The sequence below is a fragment of the Maylandia zebra genome, linkage group LG1 (assembly GCF_041146795.1).
Source record: "Maylandia zebra isolate NMK-2024a linkage group LG1, Mzebra_GT3a, whole genome shotgun sequence".
Classification (NCBI taxonomy): domain Eukaryota; kingdom Metazoa; phylum Chordata; class Actinopteri; order Cichliformes; family Cichlidae; genus Maylandia; species Maylandia zebra.
In genome coordinates this window covers 9,437,000-9,449,259 of record NC_135167.1, presented here as the reverse complement: position 1 = coordinate 9,449,259, position 12,260 = coordinate 9,437,000, and the positions used below count along the sequence as shown (strand labels likewise).

Here is a 12,260-nt window from a genome sequence, read left to right as displayed (position 1 = left end):
CACCTTTGTATATAAGGTCCCATAGGTGACAGTGCATATCAAAGCACAAACCAAGCCATGAAGTCCAAGGAATTGTCTGTAAACCTCTGAGACTTGCATTGAGGGTCTGAGGAAGTGTACGGAAAAATTTCTTCAACAGTGAAGGCAGTGAGCACAGTGGACTCCATCATCCATAAATGGAAGACTGCTGGAACCATCTTCCTAGAGCTGGTCTGATGAAACAAAAGTTGAACTCTTTGACCTGAATGCCAGGCATCATTTCTGGAGGAAACCAGGCCCCAATCATCACCCATCCAATACCATTCCTACAGTGACTCACGGTAGTGGCCACGTCATGATGTGAGGATGATTTTTGGAAGGAGGAACTAGGAGACTAGTCAAGATTGAGGTAGAGATGAATGTAGCAATGTACAGAGACATCCTTCATGATAAGCTGCTCCAGAGCACTCTACACCTTGGAATAAGGCGAAGGTTCATCTTACAACAGGACAAGCGCAGGATAACAAAGGAGCTTTTGGACAACTCCGTGAATGTCCTTGAGTGGCCCAGCCTGAGCCCAGACTTAAACTTGATTGAACATCTCTGGATAGATCTGAAAAATACTTATGTGCATGTTATATATATATATATTTTTTTTTTTACTTGTAATAAATTTGCAAGAATAAGTGATATTGTGCATAGAATTATGAGTATTAATGGATTAAATATTAATTTAACATGAAACATGAAAATGTGGAACAAGTGAAGCACTGTAAATACTTCCATATGTATGTAAACAGACTTTAATTTGTCATGTTACTTTTAAATATCACACAATGATCATCTGCTTGTAGACATTTACACAGTAGGAATATTCTGCAAATCAGCCTGAATGTTTTGTCTGATGTAAAGAAACTATTTTAATGTATTCTATTTGTATGTGAAGATGAGTCATTCAAGTCAGAGTAGGGGAGGAAGCGGAGGTTGTTCTCGCTGAATCCTTTCACATCAATGAATGAGCCGGCATAGATTTTATGGAGCTAGGTTGTATTGACCTGTGGCTGACATCTACCTTTTAGTTTCATAACATAATCAGCTCTTGACACATGATTATAATAACCCAATGCAATTTACTGCATTCTCTGCAAACACATTGATTTTTTTTTGAACAGCTCCCAGAACCAATTACATTAATATTGCTGCATAATTAGTTTACACATTACTAAATTACTGACAGATTAAAAGTGAAATAGCACAGTTCATACCCTGCCCACATAACTGCCAGAGAGGAAATTAATATGGATTCAAAAGGTCCTCAGAGACGTAAGCAGTAAAAGGGAAAAAAGCAACAATCTATAAGGGATGCTTATAGCCATGCTTGCACAAGGATATCCTCTCTGCACGCTTGCCAGGTGTTAGTTTCAACTGAGGCATTCAGGCCTAAGTAATTAATATGATCTTTAATTTGCATATCAACATCAATAGTCCCTGATCGCACAAGAAGGGTCAGTTTAGAGCTCTGTGGGTAAGACTACTGAGACTGCCCATGATTATAGTCTTAATATCAAAGACCTATTGAAGGAAGTCTCAGATATGGTCTGCAATACTTCCATTTCTTACAGTATTATTTGTACATACCAGCACCAGTGGTTTGTGTGGTTGAATGTTTTGGGAGTATGGAACCAAGTCTCTCAACAGGGAATCCATCTTGACAGGCTTAAAGATACCTGCCAGTAACTGATCTTCTAGTTAGTAGTAAAGTTGGTTTGGATCAATCAGCATTTTGTAATGACCAATTATAATTATTTGTAGCGATGGGCATGTTTTAGGTATCACAATAACTAAATGGTTGATCCAGTTACCAATTTCATGTACAAATTCTCCTTATAAAGATGGGGTCAGGTTAGAAGGAATGAATTCACATGACTGTAAATGAAAAGAAAATACAGAAACTATCCGGTTGTTCAGTCTGACGTCACTAGCCGTGTCTGGGTCTAAACTCCGCTGCAGGTCCATATATCAAACGATCACTATGGGATTACTGAGAGTTGAAAAACTGTCTAAAGTCTTTCATCTTTAATAAAATGATCAGCGTTCTGCTCTACCAGGTGTAACAATTGAGTTTAACATCCAGGCATCCATGAAAACGGAATTTATGACATTTAACGGAGTTAGAAGTTAGCAGGGAGTTAGCTCGCTAGCTTCTATCTAAATACAATATAGCATGTCCTGACTGCGGGGTTTTGGAAACAAATTAAAACGTACAGCTCTGCTATCACTTCCAGCATAAATGAAGACAGAAAACTAAACAGCAGTGACGTTTGTAGGGTTACTGAAGTTGGGCTAGCTGGTATATAATGATGTGCTACGTGACCGCTAGCGACACAGCTATGTTAGCATAATATAAACAAGCTAACTTTTTTTCCACTCGATAAAAGTTAATGTGAGTGTTCTCGGTGGTCAGGAACAAATGTAATCGCATGGCAGGATGCTGTAAAAGGACCAAACTTCAGCCAGGAGAACAACTGAGATAATCCATCCACAATACGAGGTTAGTCATTCATATACTGCTGCATGGGCTGGGCTGTAGTTACATCGTAAGGTTTTAAAAACTGAGCTTAAATAAATGATTAGCGGTAATAAAAGCCGAGGGAGGTCAACAGTGGTCGCTGACTGTTTTAGGAGCTTTTTGAGATCAAATAGAAGAAAATACATAACATTAAACATGTTAACAACACAAAAGCCATATTAAACGCAGACTACTTTAGACCCGGAAGTAGGATTCGTCGCGTCATCACTGAACAACCGGATATAAAACATCAACTTTGTAAATACCTTCCTTCATCTTTATTGCACCTCATTTCCAGTCTTTAGGCTGTTGGTGGTTGGCAAATGGGCTGCTTGATGGCACACTAACTTTTCAGCAGGAATGTATTGCCTTGACCTTTGATATCCACATTGATCCAATGTACTGAGTGGCCGTTTCCTCAGAAACAAACATATATAATAGGTATTGGGTTCCAATGGTGCTCTTTCAATGTCTTAGGGATGCTTTGCAGCAATATAAATCAATTCACACTTATAGACACAATATGGGTGCATTAGTGCTGACTAGTGATTTGAGAATGGCTGAGAGGTAGAAATTCAATAGGCCTTGATCAGGCACAACCAATCTATCCTCATCAGTCCTCAGTTTCTAATTGTACACAGATGCTTAAGATAGCAATCATAAAGAATTGTATTTTCAGAGATTTTGATTTTATTTTATTGCTAGGTTAATTTGTAAAAACCATAACAACAGCAACAACAACAACAATGAAACACACACAGGAAGAGTACTTATAATCAGGTGCCCTGATTATTAATATTAAATATTAAGCTCACCATGTTTAACACCTTGTTATAAATGATGTCGTTTGTGCTCAGGTGTTTGCTGAAAATGAATTTGTTCATAAATGACTGGGTTAGGTTATGTATGCTAAAACAGAAACTGAGAACATATGGTTGAAGAAATTTGCAGTCTCATTCCATATGCGGTAAACAGCGGTTCTAAGATTTGTGCTTCCATGTTTAATGACTCTGTAAGGTCTTACCTGTACAGTTTGTGATAAATATTGGATTGCAAGACTGAAGCTTTGTTACCTAAAATACTCTGTTTTGCTTTCCTGCTTGTGTGGGAGTATTACGTTGAACCACTGTATATTAAGATCCAGCCACCTCCTGCGTCAATGCCTCTGACAGCTTTTGTCTATTTATTGTCTCATAAATTCTCTCTCTCAGTGTGTCACTTACACAAACGTTGCTTGAACAACAGGTCAACCCAAATCTCAGCACTGATTTCATTTTGTGACTTGCTGGACACTGCACCAGGAGAAAAATGCATTTGATTAATACATTTATATAATTTTCCTTTTTCTTCTCAATAATATTCATCCTCTTCATTTTCCTAACATCTCTCCAGTCCATCTGTCTCGTTGGTTTACATATCAATCTCTGAAGTTGGCAGAATAGACTCAGAGGAAAGGCTATAATTTTCCTTGTTCTTTGGCTGTGTTGTGTGAGTTGGTTTACCGAGGAGGACTACAATAGAATGTTTCAGTGCGGAAGGCCACTTTTAAGGCAGGCAAGACCACTTTTATACATTTTAACTTTGATTCGTCTAATGGATGGATAGAAATATATATTGTGCAGTACCGCATATATTCCATTGGTGAGGCCCTTTAGCAGTGAAAGTTGTCACTCTTGTCCATTTTCTGCCAGTTTTTTTGTTTTGCTTTTGTTTTTTAACATTTAACATGGATAACACATAAATGCATATTTTAATAATAAAGTAAAAAAAAAAAAAGGCTAAATTGCACTTGTTGTTTGTCAGTTTTATTTGAGGGAAGAATAGTGTCCAGGGTAACGTGGCTTTTATTAGTCAGTGCTGAGCAGAGTGGGCGCTAGATGTTACCTGTCCACTGTGCAGCCCAGCTGTTTACTCAGCTGTAGGGCCTCTGTCTCCAGTGTAAGGGCAAAAGGAGCAGGTCACTAAATATTTCATTTCCCAAGTAAAACATGCTTGCCCTTGTCAGGTGAAAAAAAGAGAGAGAGAAACATATCACAGTGATGAATGTGCAATCAGGCTGATTAACTCATTATTAGTTGTCCAAAGGATCCACTGAAGGAAATGAGGGCAAGAATGAAATAGGTTGTTTATATGTCTCGTAGTCAGAGCTATGGATGTGATGTGAGGAAGAGGCCTCCATGAACTTTTACCTCTTCTAGTTAGTGATGGGAAGTTGAATTATGTCTCTCAGTCATGGCGTTTCTTCCCTCTATTAGGGTCTTGCGTTTTCCCGTCATATTTTTTTTTTTCATTCAAAGTACAAACCACTAGCAGTAATACATATGGACTCTAAATTTAAATTGGGGGAAAATATCCCTCACAGAGGACTCATCTTTCTGTCGGCTTCTGCCATAACTTTATCCTTATTCCTTCTCTTATTTTCTTGGCTCTTTTTTTTACCAGCAGATGGTGCTGCAATCTCTTCGCACTGCATCTACACACACTGACGCTCTCCCGATCTTCCACAGACCCGCACCACACTTTTAAAAAGGCAAGGGGGTGGTGTATGGGGGGAGTCCAGCCTAGTTCCTGAGTTTAGGCAAATGTTTGTTGAAATAAGTGGAGATTTCCTGGTTTTCTTTTTGGAGGAAAAAAAAGGAAAGAAACAAAGTTTCTTTATAGGATGAGCTCAGGGTGTTTTGCAATTACCCTTACTTGTGCTTGAGCGCTTTTTTCCCCTTGTTGAGTAGGAGCAGACAATGTTTTCCATTCCAGTTTCTTCTTACAGTTCCAGAGTGGGTGCCGATGGGCGCAGTGTTGTGGCTTTTACTGGTGAGCCAAATATCACAGCTAGAATGGATGGTGGAAGGCATTATGGACGTAAGTAAGAGCAGCACTAACATTTGCCTTTATACGTGGACTGAGAGGGTGGTGAGAGATTTCTTCTAAATAGGTTAATAATTAACCTTCTGAGCATCTGCCAGGCCCGTGATGTTGTTGGGGTTTTTTTGTTTTTTTTTCATTGAAGAATTCGTTATGTCAATATCATAGCTGAGTATATTTAAAGTATTTAATTTATTCTTCCATTTTTTTTTAACCTGTGCTTGTTTTAGTTATTTCTATGATTATTATTCAACCACTATTTTTTGTAGAACACCTGTGACTTGTCACACGGACAACATTTGCTTTTCACACCATTAGGAGAGGTGTAGACTGACCAGGAGAAGAGAGGTGTGTATACGCGAGTGTGTGTGTGCGTGTGTGTGCATGCGTGTGTGTGCAGTGAGTTTGGGGGGCAGAGGTGGGGGACTGTAAAGTGTAAGCTATTGAAAGGAGGAATGTGAGAGAGCATTATTGCCCGCACTTCATGTGAATGGAAAAGGGGTTAAAGAAATGACAGCGTACAGTGGGTGGTAGGGCCTCAGTGCAGCCTGGGAGGAAATGGAATGAGAAAGTGCAGTCAGGCAAACCACTCATTCACCATGACAAATGGGAGAGGCCTAGGCCAAGGGGATACCTGATACCCCACGGTGGGCTCTGTGCACCTGCCTGGGCTCCATGTGCACCAAAGTGGAAATAAAGCTCAGCCACTTGTAGCAGCACACCTCCACTGTTTACAGAATTAGATAATAATAAAAGTTATACTGAGAATAATATAATTTATATAAACAATTCATGCAAATCAGATATGATTTCAGTTTAAGGCTGTGATTTTTATTATTTATTCCGTATAGTTAGTTACATGAATTACTATTCATGCTGTTGTGAATAATAATAGGAATAATATTATAGACAGCATGTGATGAACTAAAAATACATTTCACAATAAGCCAAAATTATCATAAAGTGTTTCATAAAGTCCTTTTTTCTAATTAATTTAAAATATCTATTGCATTTGAAATGAACTGTACTAAAATTATTAACAAACAAAAAAAATGTACTCATCAAATTAGTTGTACATATTGATAATAAGACAAAAAATGTCTGAAATACTTTTGACATCATCATCAACGATCTATTTCACAGTGGAAACATGGTTTATTTATGTCACCGTGTTCTTCTGATGTTTCCACAGTTTCGGACTATCTGTATTGATACAACATTGAGTACATAAAAACAATAATTATGAAGCAATATGAAGACGTCTAGTCTAGTAGTTTGTTAGGTTAATTTTTACTTCAGAATGTGCAAACTGAAGTTTTCGGTTTAGTTATAGTTACACGCTTTTGAATATATTTTTCATATATTTTAGTATATGGGCCCACAGATTGTTTAAAAAAAAATATTAGATTGAAATTATGAGCCGAAAAAGTCAAACCTCACAAAATCAACCAAATCCTCATCAAAAAGCATTAATATAGTTTCAAGGGGTTAATGAGTTTTTCAACAGGAATGTCACAAGTTGCATGTCATGAGGTTCTAAATTAGGGCATATATCAAATTTCAGAGGAATATTAAATCTTTGAGACCTGTTCAGAATTAGAGGAATACTGCTATAATCCAATTGTGTATGAGGACAGAGCAAGACGCATACTTATACAGCGCAGAAGCAGTCTTCTGTTTAGAAGTGGTACAGAAAGTGTAGTCTGCCTCAGAGCTGCTACTTTTCCTAGAGCGTCCAGGAAGGATTCCTGACCATTCCCTATGCAGAGAGATGAGCTGTGGTCACTCCAACAGCAGTCAGTCTACAGCGTCAGGGTGCAATGCAGCATGCTATGAAAATACTCAATCTTGTCTCCCACTTCAGTGTTTAGATTGGGCTGTGAAATGACTGCAGGCTGACAGGAGTAGGACTCGGGGAGGAGGATAATAATTTTATTTCTTTCTCTTTTTTTTCTCCAACCAAACGTGAATCATTTGATAAGTTTAAAAATATCCCATCTGCCAAAAAAAGAGAAAACATTATAAAAATTTTCTTTAAACATTTGGGGCAAAGATGGATGTGAAGTGAAAGAGCTCTCCCTAGAACAACTGTTTTCTATTTCAAACTACACTTATCACACACAAACCGTTGCAAATGAACAGTGAAGAACAGCAGAATATTGTCATGCGTTTTCACTTGTTTTAGTTAATGCGATCACTGGCTAAGCTATGTAAATTGTAAGTGAGCTTAACCATTAACGTACTGTAAAGCATCAGTTTTGTTACTATGGTTACTTGTAGGCAAATAACAGGCTAAAATCTAATGACCACAGATGATGTGGCCCAATGACTGAACTGTTTTCTACTGTATTTTTAACTGAAAGTAACTAAAGTCCTTTTTCAACAATCGCCATAATTGAAATGTTATAACAATATATAAAAACAGTAATAACTTAATCAGTTAATGCAGCTCTTGATAGTAACCTTCTCAGTGTGTTTTGGAAATTGTTTGGTCAGCTTCTTGGTCAGTGTTTTAATATGAGTACATTAAGTTATGTCTGTCAGTATTTCCAACAGCTGCAGCACAGAACAGGAAGAGCACAATTCATCAGCTTCAGTAAATATACCTTCCGCGTGTCAGAGCTAGAAGAAAAACATGGTTGTGATTATTTATTTTTCATTTCAGCTTCCTTCCCTTTAGCATCAAGGTGCTACCTCAGAATGATGCGGTGTTTTTTGTTTAAAAAAAGAGGCTGTGTGTATTTTTTCTTTATAATTTCAATATATTTTTAAGCGTCTTTGCTAACTTTAAAGCTTTTCTGTGTCCCGGGATTGTTACAACTCTTCCAGCACACTGACTCATCAGTAAATAGTGTTCTACCAGATTTGTGTGTTAGAGCTCCTTGTGTATGCGTGACTTTCCTTAGATCACTGTCCTCCACAGCCAGACATTCATATGATGTTGGTTTTAGAATACTCTTACAGTGGTTTTCAACGTGTTTGCGATTTTTAAAAATATATACTTTGTTTTCTTTTGGTTATGCATAGCCTCGCTATTTTAGTAATATATTGTATTTATATGCATTTACCATAAAGCTAGCAGTGAGCATGTTTTTATTCCTGTGCAAAGCATCTGGGTTAATCTCATATTAGTCAAGAAGGATCATTCTCACAAACAGTCTTAGACTTGTTTCACAGAACTATGCTCTAAATTAAATGCACGGCGTCAGTGGATTAGTGTGTATCGCTTTAGAAATCCAGTAATAAGAAGAAGCTAAAAATTAATTGCTGTTTTGTTTTCTTTCTTTTTGAAAAAATATTAACATACTTGAAAAAAGCACTGCAAAGCGCGTTGAATTCCTAGATTTCACAGCTTGTACGATTGCATGCAGAACATTTGATTGATGACTATGGCAGCTTTTACAATTTATCGTCATACAGTTTGTGTGTTATTTAATTTTTAATTTCAAATTTTCACTGGAGGGTTTATGCTATTAAACTTAACATTTAGATTTTACAACCCTCACTTTGTGCTCTAAAAGTTTACCATGGCTCGTCTTGTCTCCTGATATTTACTTTCTATATATAGAGTGCTGATGTTATTTGGTGGTCCTGTGGTTCGTATTATTCAGCTACACATTCCTCCCCCGATCACATACGGTGCATCTTGTAGTTCCACTGTTTTACTTTCATGCAGACATGTATTTATTTGAGGAGGAGCAGCGGGTAGCAGGGACATCTGTTGCATTAATGTCCAACAGAATAAACAGTATGTTTTGAATTACTGTAAGAATTGACCTTAGAATAAGCCTTATCTTATGTATAAATCATAGTAAGTTCAATATGCTTTGTAAGTAGATTAGTTCATCTGGAGTCCCCCTCCCTCTTCCCCATAGACAGAGTGTCTCAGCAATGAGGGCCTAGAGATGTAATCCAGATTCATAATCCAATGATTCTTACAAGCTGTTTTGTGTTGTTAAATACTGGGTATTTGTGTTGATTTAATATCATTCTAATCTTCTTTAAACTGCCAGTTGCTGTCTGGTTCATCGCCATCTTGTTTATTGCTTGCTCTCTAGACTTGACTGTAGGCTGGAAGGTCAAATTGGATGAGGCCAGTGGACTTCGGGGATGGTGCTGAATAACCGATGTGTTTGCTGATGAGGATTTTGACCATTTTCAAAAATAAAAACATTTTTAAATAATATTTAGTTTTGTTTCTTTCAGAAAGTCTTGTGTGAACACCTTCTATTTATATTTAGTGACAGTAATTTCTCCAGCCTGAAAAATTTCCTCTTGTTTCTTTCAAACCTTAATGTTTTTAAAAGAGCAGCGACTTCATTTTCATTTCCCCGTCACAACACTGTATTTAATAATTAGAATTCCTTAGAAAAGCTTAATTAAATTAAAAATATAAATATGTATGGGAAAAATACTTTCTAAAATTTGACATTTACATTATTTTAATTTATCTGGATAATATAAAAAAATATATAAATTATTATTAAGATTTTACTTACATAATGTAAAACATTTTTAAAGCATGAAGGTTAACAGGTGGAACTTTCATGTGTGTTTTGTTTTTGTGGCATTAAACATAATGTGAATATAAAGCTTATTACTTATATAACGTAGCTTGTTGACTTCAGTCCAACAGGTGGTTCTGAGAATTTCAAATAATAGGTGCTTACTGTCAGCAGCCTTTTGAAGTAATCGAGTTCTTATAACGCTTAGTCTGATTATAGTCCATGATATTGTTATTTAGTTTTATTGTACATGTAAGTGGATTCTACTCCCACAAGGTTTTCTCAGCGCTCTGACTTGCATGTCCAATATTATTAGTTGCTATGAGTTCAGCCTGCGCAAATCTGTTAATGCATAAGACCATAAGAGCTTCTTATGTTCCAAGCCAGGTCAGAGTGAAGACACATCAGATTAATATTTGATCATGCAGAAGGGCCCTTAATCAGATTTGCTTATTCCCTTAGCTGAGTGCTCTGCAGCAATTATCATAATTGTTGCGCTAAACATGCTTGTCTTTACGGCTAGCGGTTGGACGTGAGCGTATGCTGTGAGAGGGGGATTCCAGTACCAAACCCAATTAGTGCAGGATGGATGGATGGGCATGCCGAGGGAGATGGAGGATATAGAGAAGGGGAGGGCCATGGGCAGGGATGCTGGTCCAGCTCACAGTGACATAGCCCAGGGCAGCACAGTTAACTCCAGCCACCTGGAGCTCTTCAGGACAGGCTCTCCCCATGCTGTAATCTGCCCTCAGCATTGCCACCAGCGCCTGCTGATACGAGGGAAATTAGAGATGCACCAGGAAAATGGCAATTTCAGTCTACAAGTGTCTATTCAGTTGCAAAACTCAAAGATTTTCTGTGCTGACAGAGTTCTCAAACTTCATAGTATTTTTTTTTCCACAAACGGAAGTCACATTAATATTAATACTGAAAGTGTGTATAATAAACCAGGGGAATATAGGCTTTAGTTTGCATTTGAGGAAATACCAGTACATGTCTGCTTATTAGGACCCAAGAGGCTCATTCAGTTACCCGTATAAGTTTATGCTGAATTACTGAGATTTTATACAGAAACATATGTGATAGGAAGATGTAGATATACAGTAACATTCATAGATATTATCTATCAAAATACATTAAGAACAATGTGACCAGATTTCCTGTAACTTTTCTGAGATATGTGGTTTATTCAACACTGATGGAAGCAACTACATTGATATTCATGTAAATATATGAAGGATTTTTTTTGTAATTTAAGTAAAAACAATAAATTAAAGATAAAAAAAAACAATTTTCATGACTATGTTAACCATACAACATATTTTTGAATAATAAGTTTAAGGAACCTACTACCTGAAGCTGAATGAAAAGTGGTTTGTAAAGGAATTGATGCAACTTTGTTAAATGTTTTACAACATGTCGTTTTATAAAACTCCCTGCATTTATTTTTGCTTCAAAATGAATACCTGATCACAATGATCACAACAACTTTCAAAGTATTTACAGAATATATTTCTTTGGTGGTATTTCTGATGTTTTGCTGAATGTGTAAAGACCTTTTCGATGGAAGACATTTGTGACTCAAATCCTGTTCTCGTTTTAAGCAAAACCAATAAAAAATACCAAAGCAGAACTCTGCTCTGTGTCATTTTGATTGCTGTTTCCTGAATATTCTGTCAACCAACCGAATTGTCATAAATGTGTCTGTTAAATGAATGAGCGCGTGGACCAGTTCTGTCTGTATGAAAGTCATCTATCCTGCTGGAGGCATGGCACTGCACAAAGAAACACTAGGAGAGATGGTCCCCCATTAATCTATGTTGACTGGGTGGAAATTGCATCTTTGTAATGAGTATTAGGTGTGCATCTACATGAATTAAAGCTGAATGAGCCCCTGATTGATTACCTCGTCCCAAATGACGCTGCTTCCATGATCATTATTGTTTAAAAGTGACTAAATCATATCGGGATGATTAAAAGTCTCTGCTCAGAGGGGAGGGGAGATAAAGTAAAGGCACAATGTCTGAGAAATTGCGCTTTCATCCCCGAATTCTGTTTATATAGTTGTGGTTATTTCTGCTAAAGTTCTGGTTGTATTGTCAGAAAGGAGCATGCAACTGAAATAAAGTCAAAGGATTTAAAAAGTAGAGGAAGGAAATTTGACAGATATTGTTTTTGTGGGATTTCAGGACACTATACTACTGATATTTAAACATTTGTAGCTCAAACTGTCATAATAGAGGGCCTTGATAAATGTCAGTGGGAATTATTTATTATGACATGACTATTTATATTAAGTCAGACAATCCACACCAGCTGCAGTTTAGTACCTCGATCACTCCGTA

At 37.1% G+C, this 12,260-nt stretch overlaps 1 long non-coding RNA gene across 3 annotated transcripts in view; it reads left to right on the top strand.

Annotated features, from left to right (window-relative positions):
• The window catches only part of LOC101478435 (uncharacterized), a 41,592-nt gene extending 30,051 nt beyond the window's left edge, over positions 1-11,541 (top strand). Inside the window, exons 3-4 of one of the 3 annotated variants that reach the window (XR_013093998.1) lie at positions 5,316-5,407; positions 5,680-11,541. This is a non-coding gene — a long non-coding RNA (uncharacterized LOC101478435). Of the gene's footprint in view, positions 1-5,315 lie in introns of all 3 variants that reach the window. The other 2 variants (XR_013093992.1, XR_013093990.1) reach the window with 2 other exon arrangements.
• Positions 11,542-12,260: the final 719 nt, after the last annotated feature.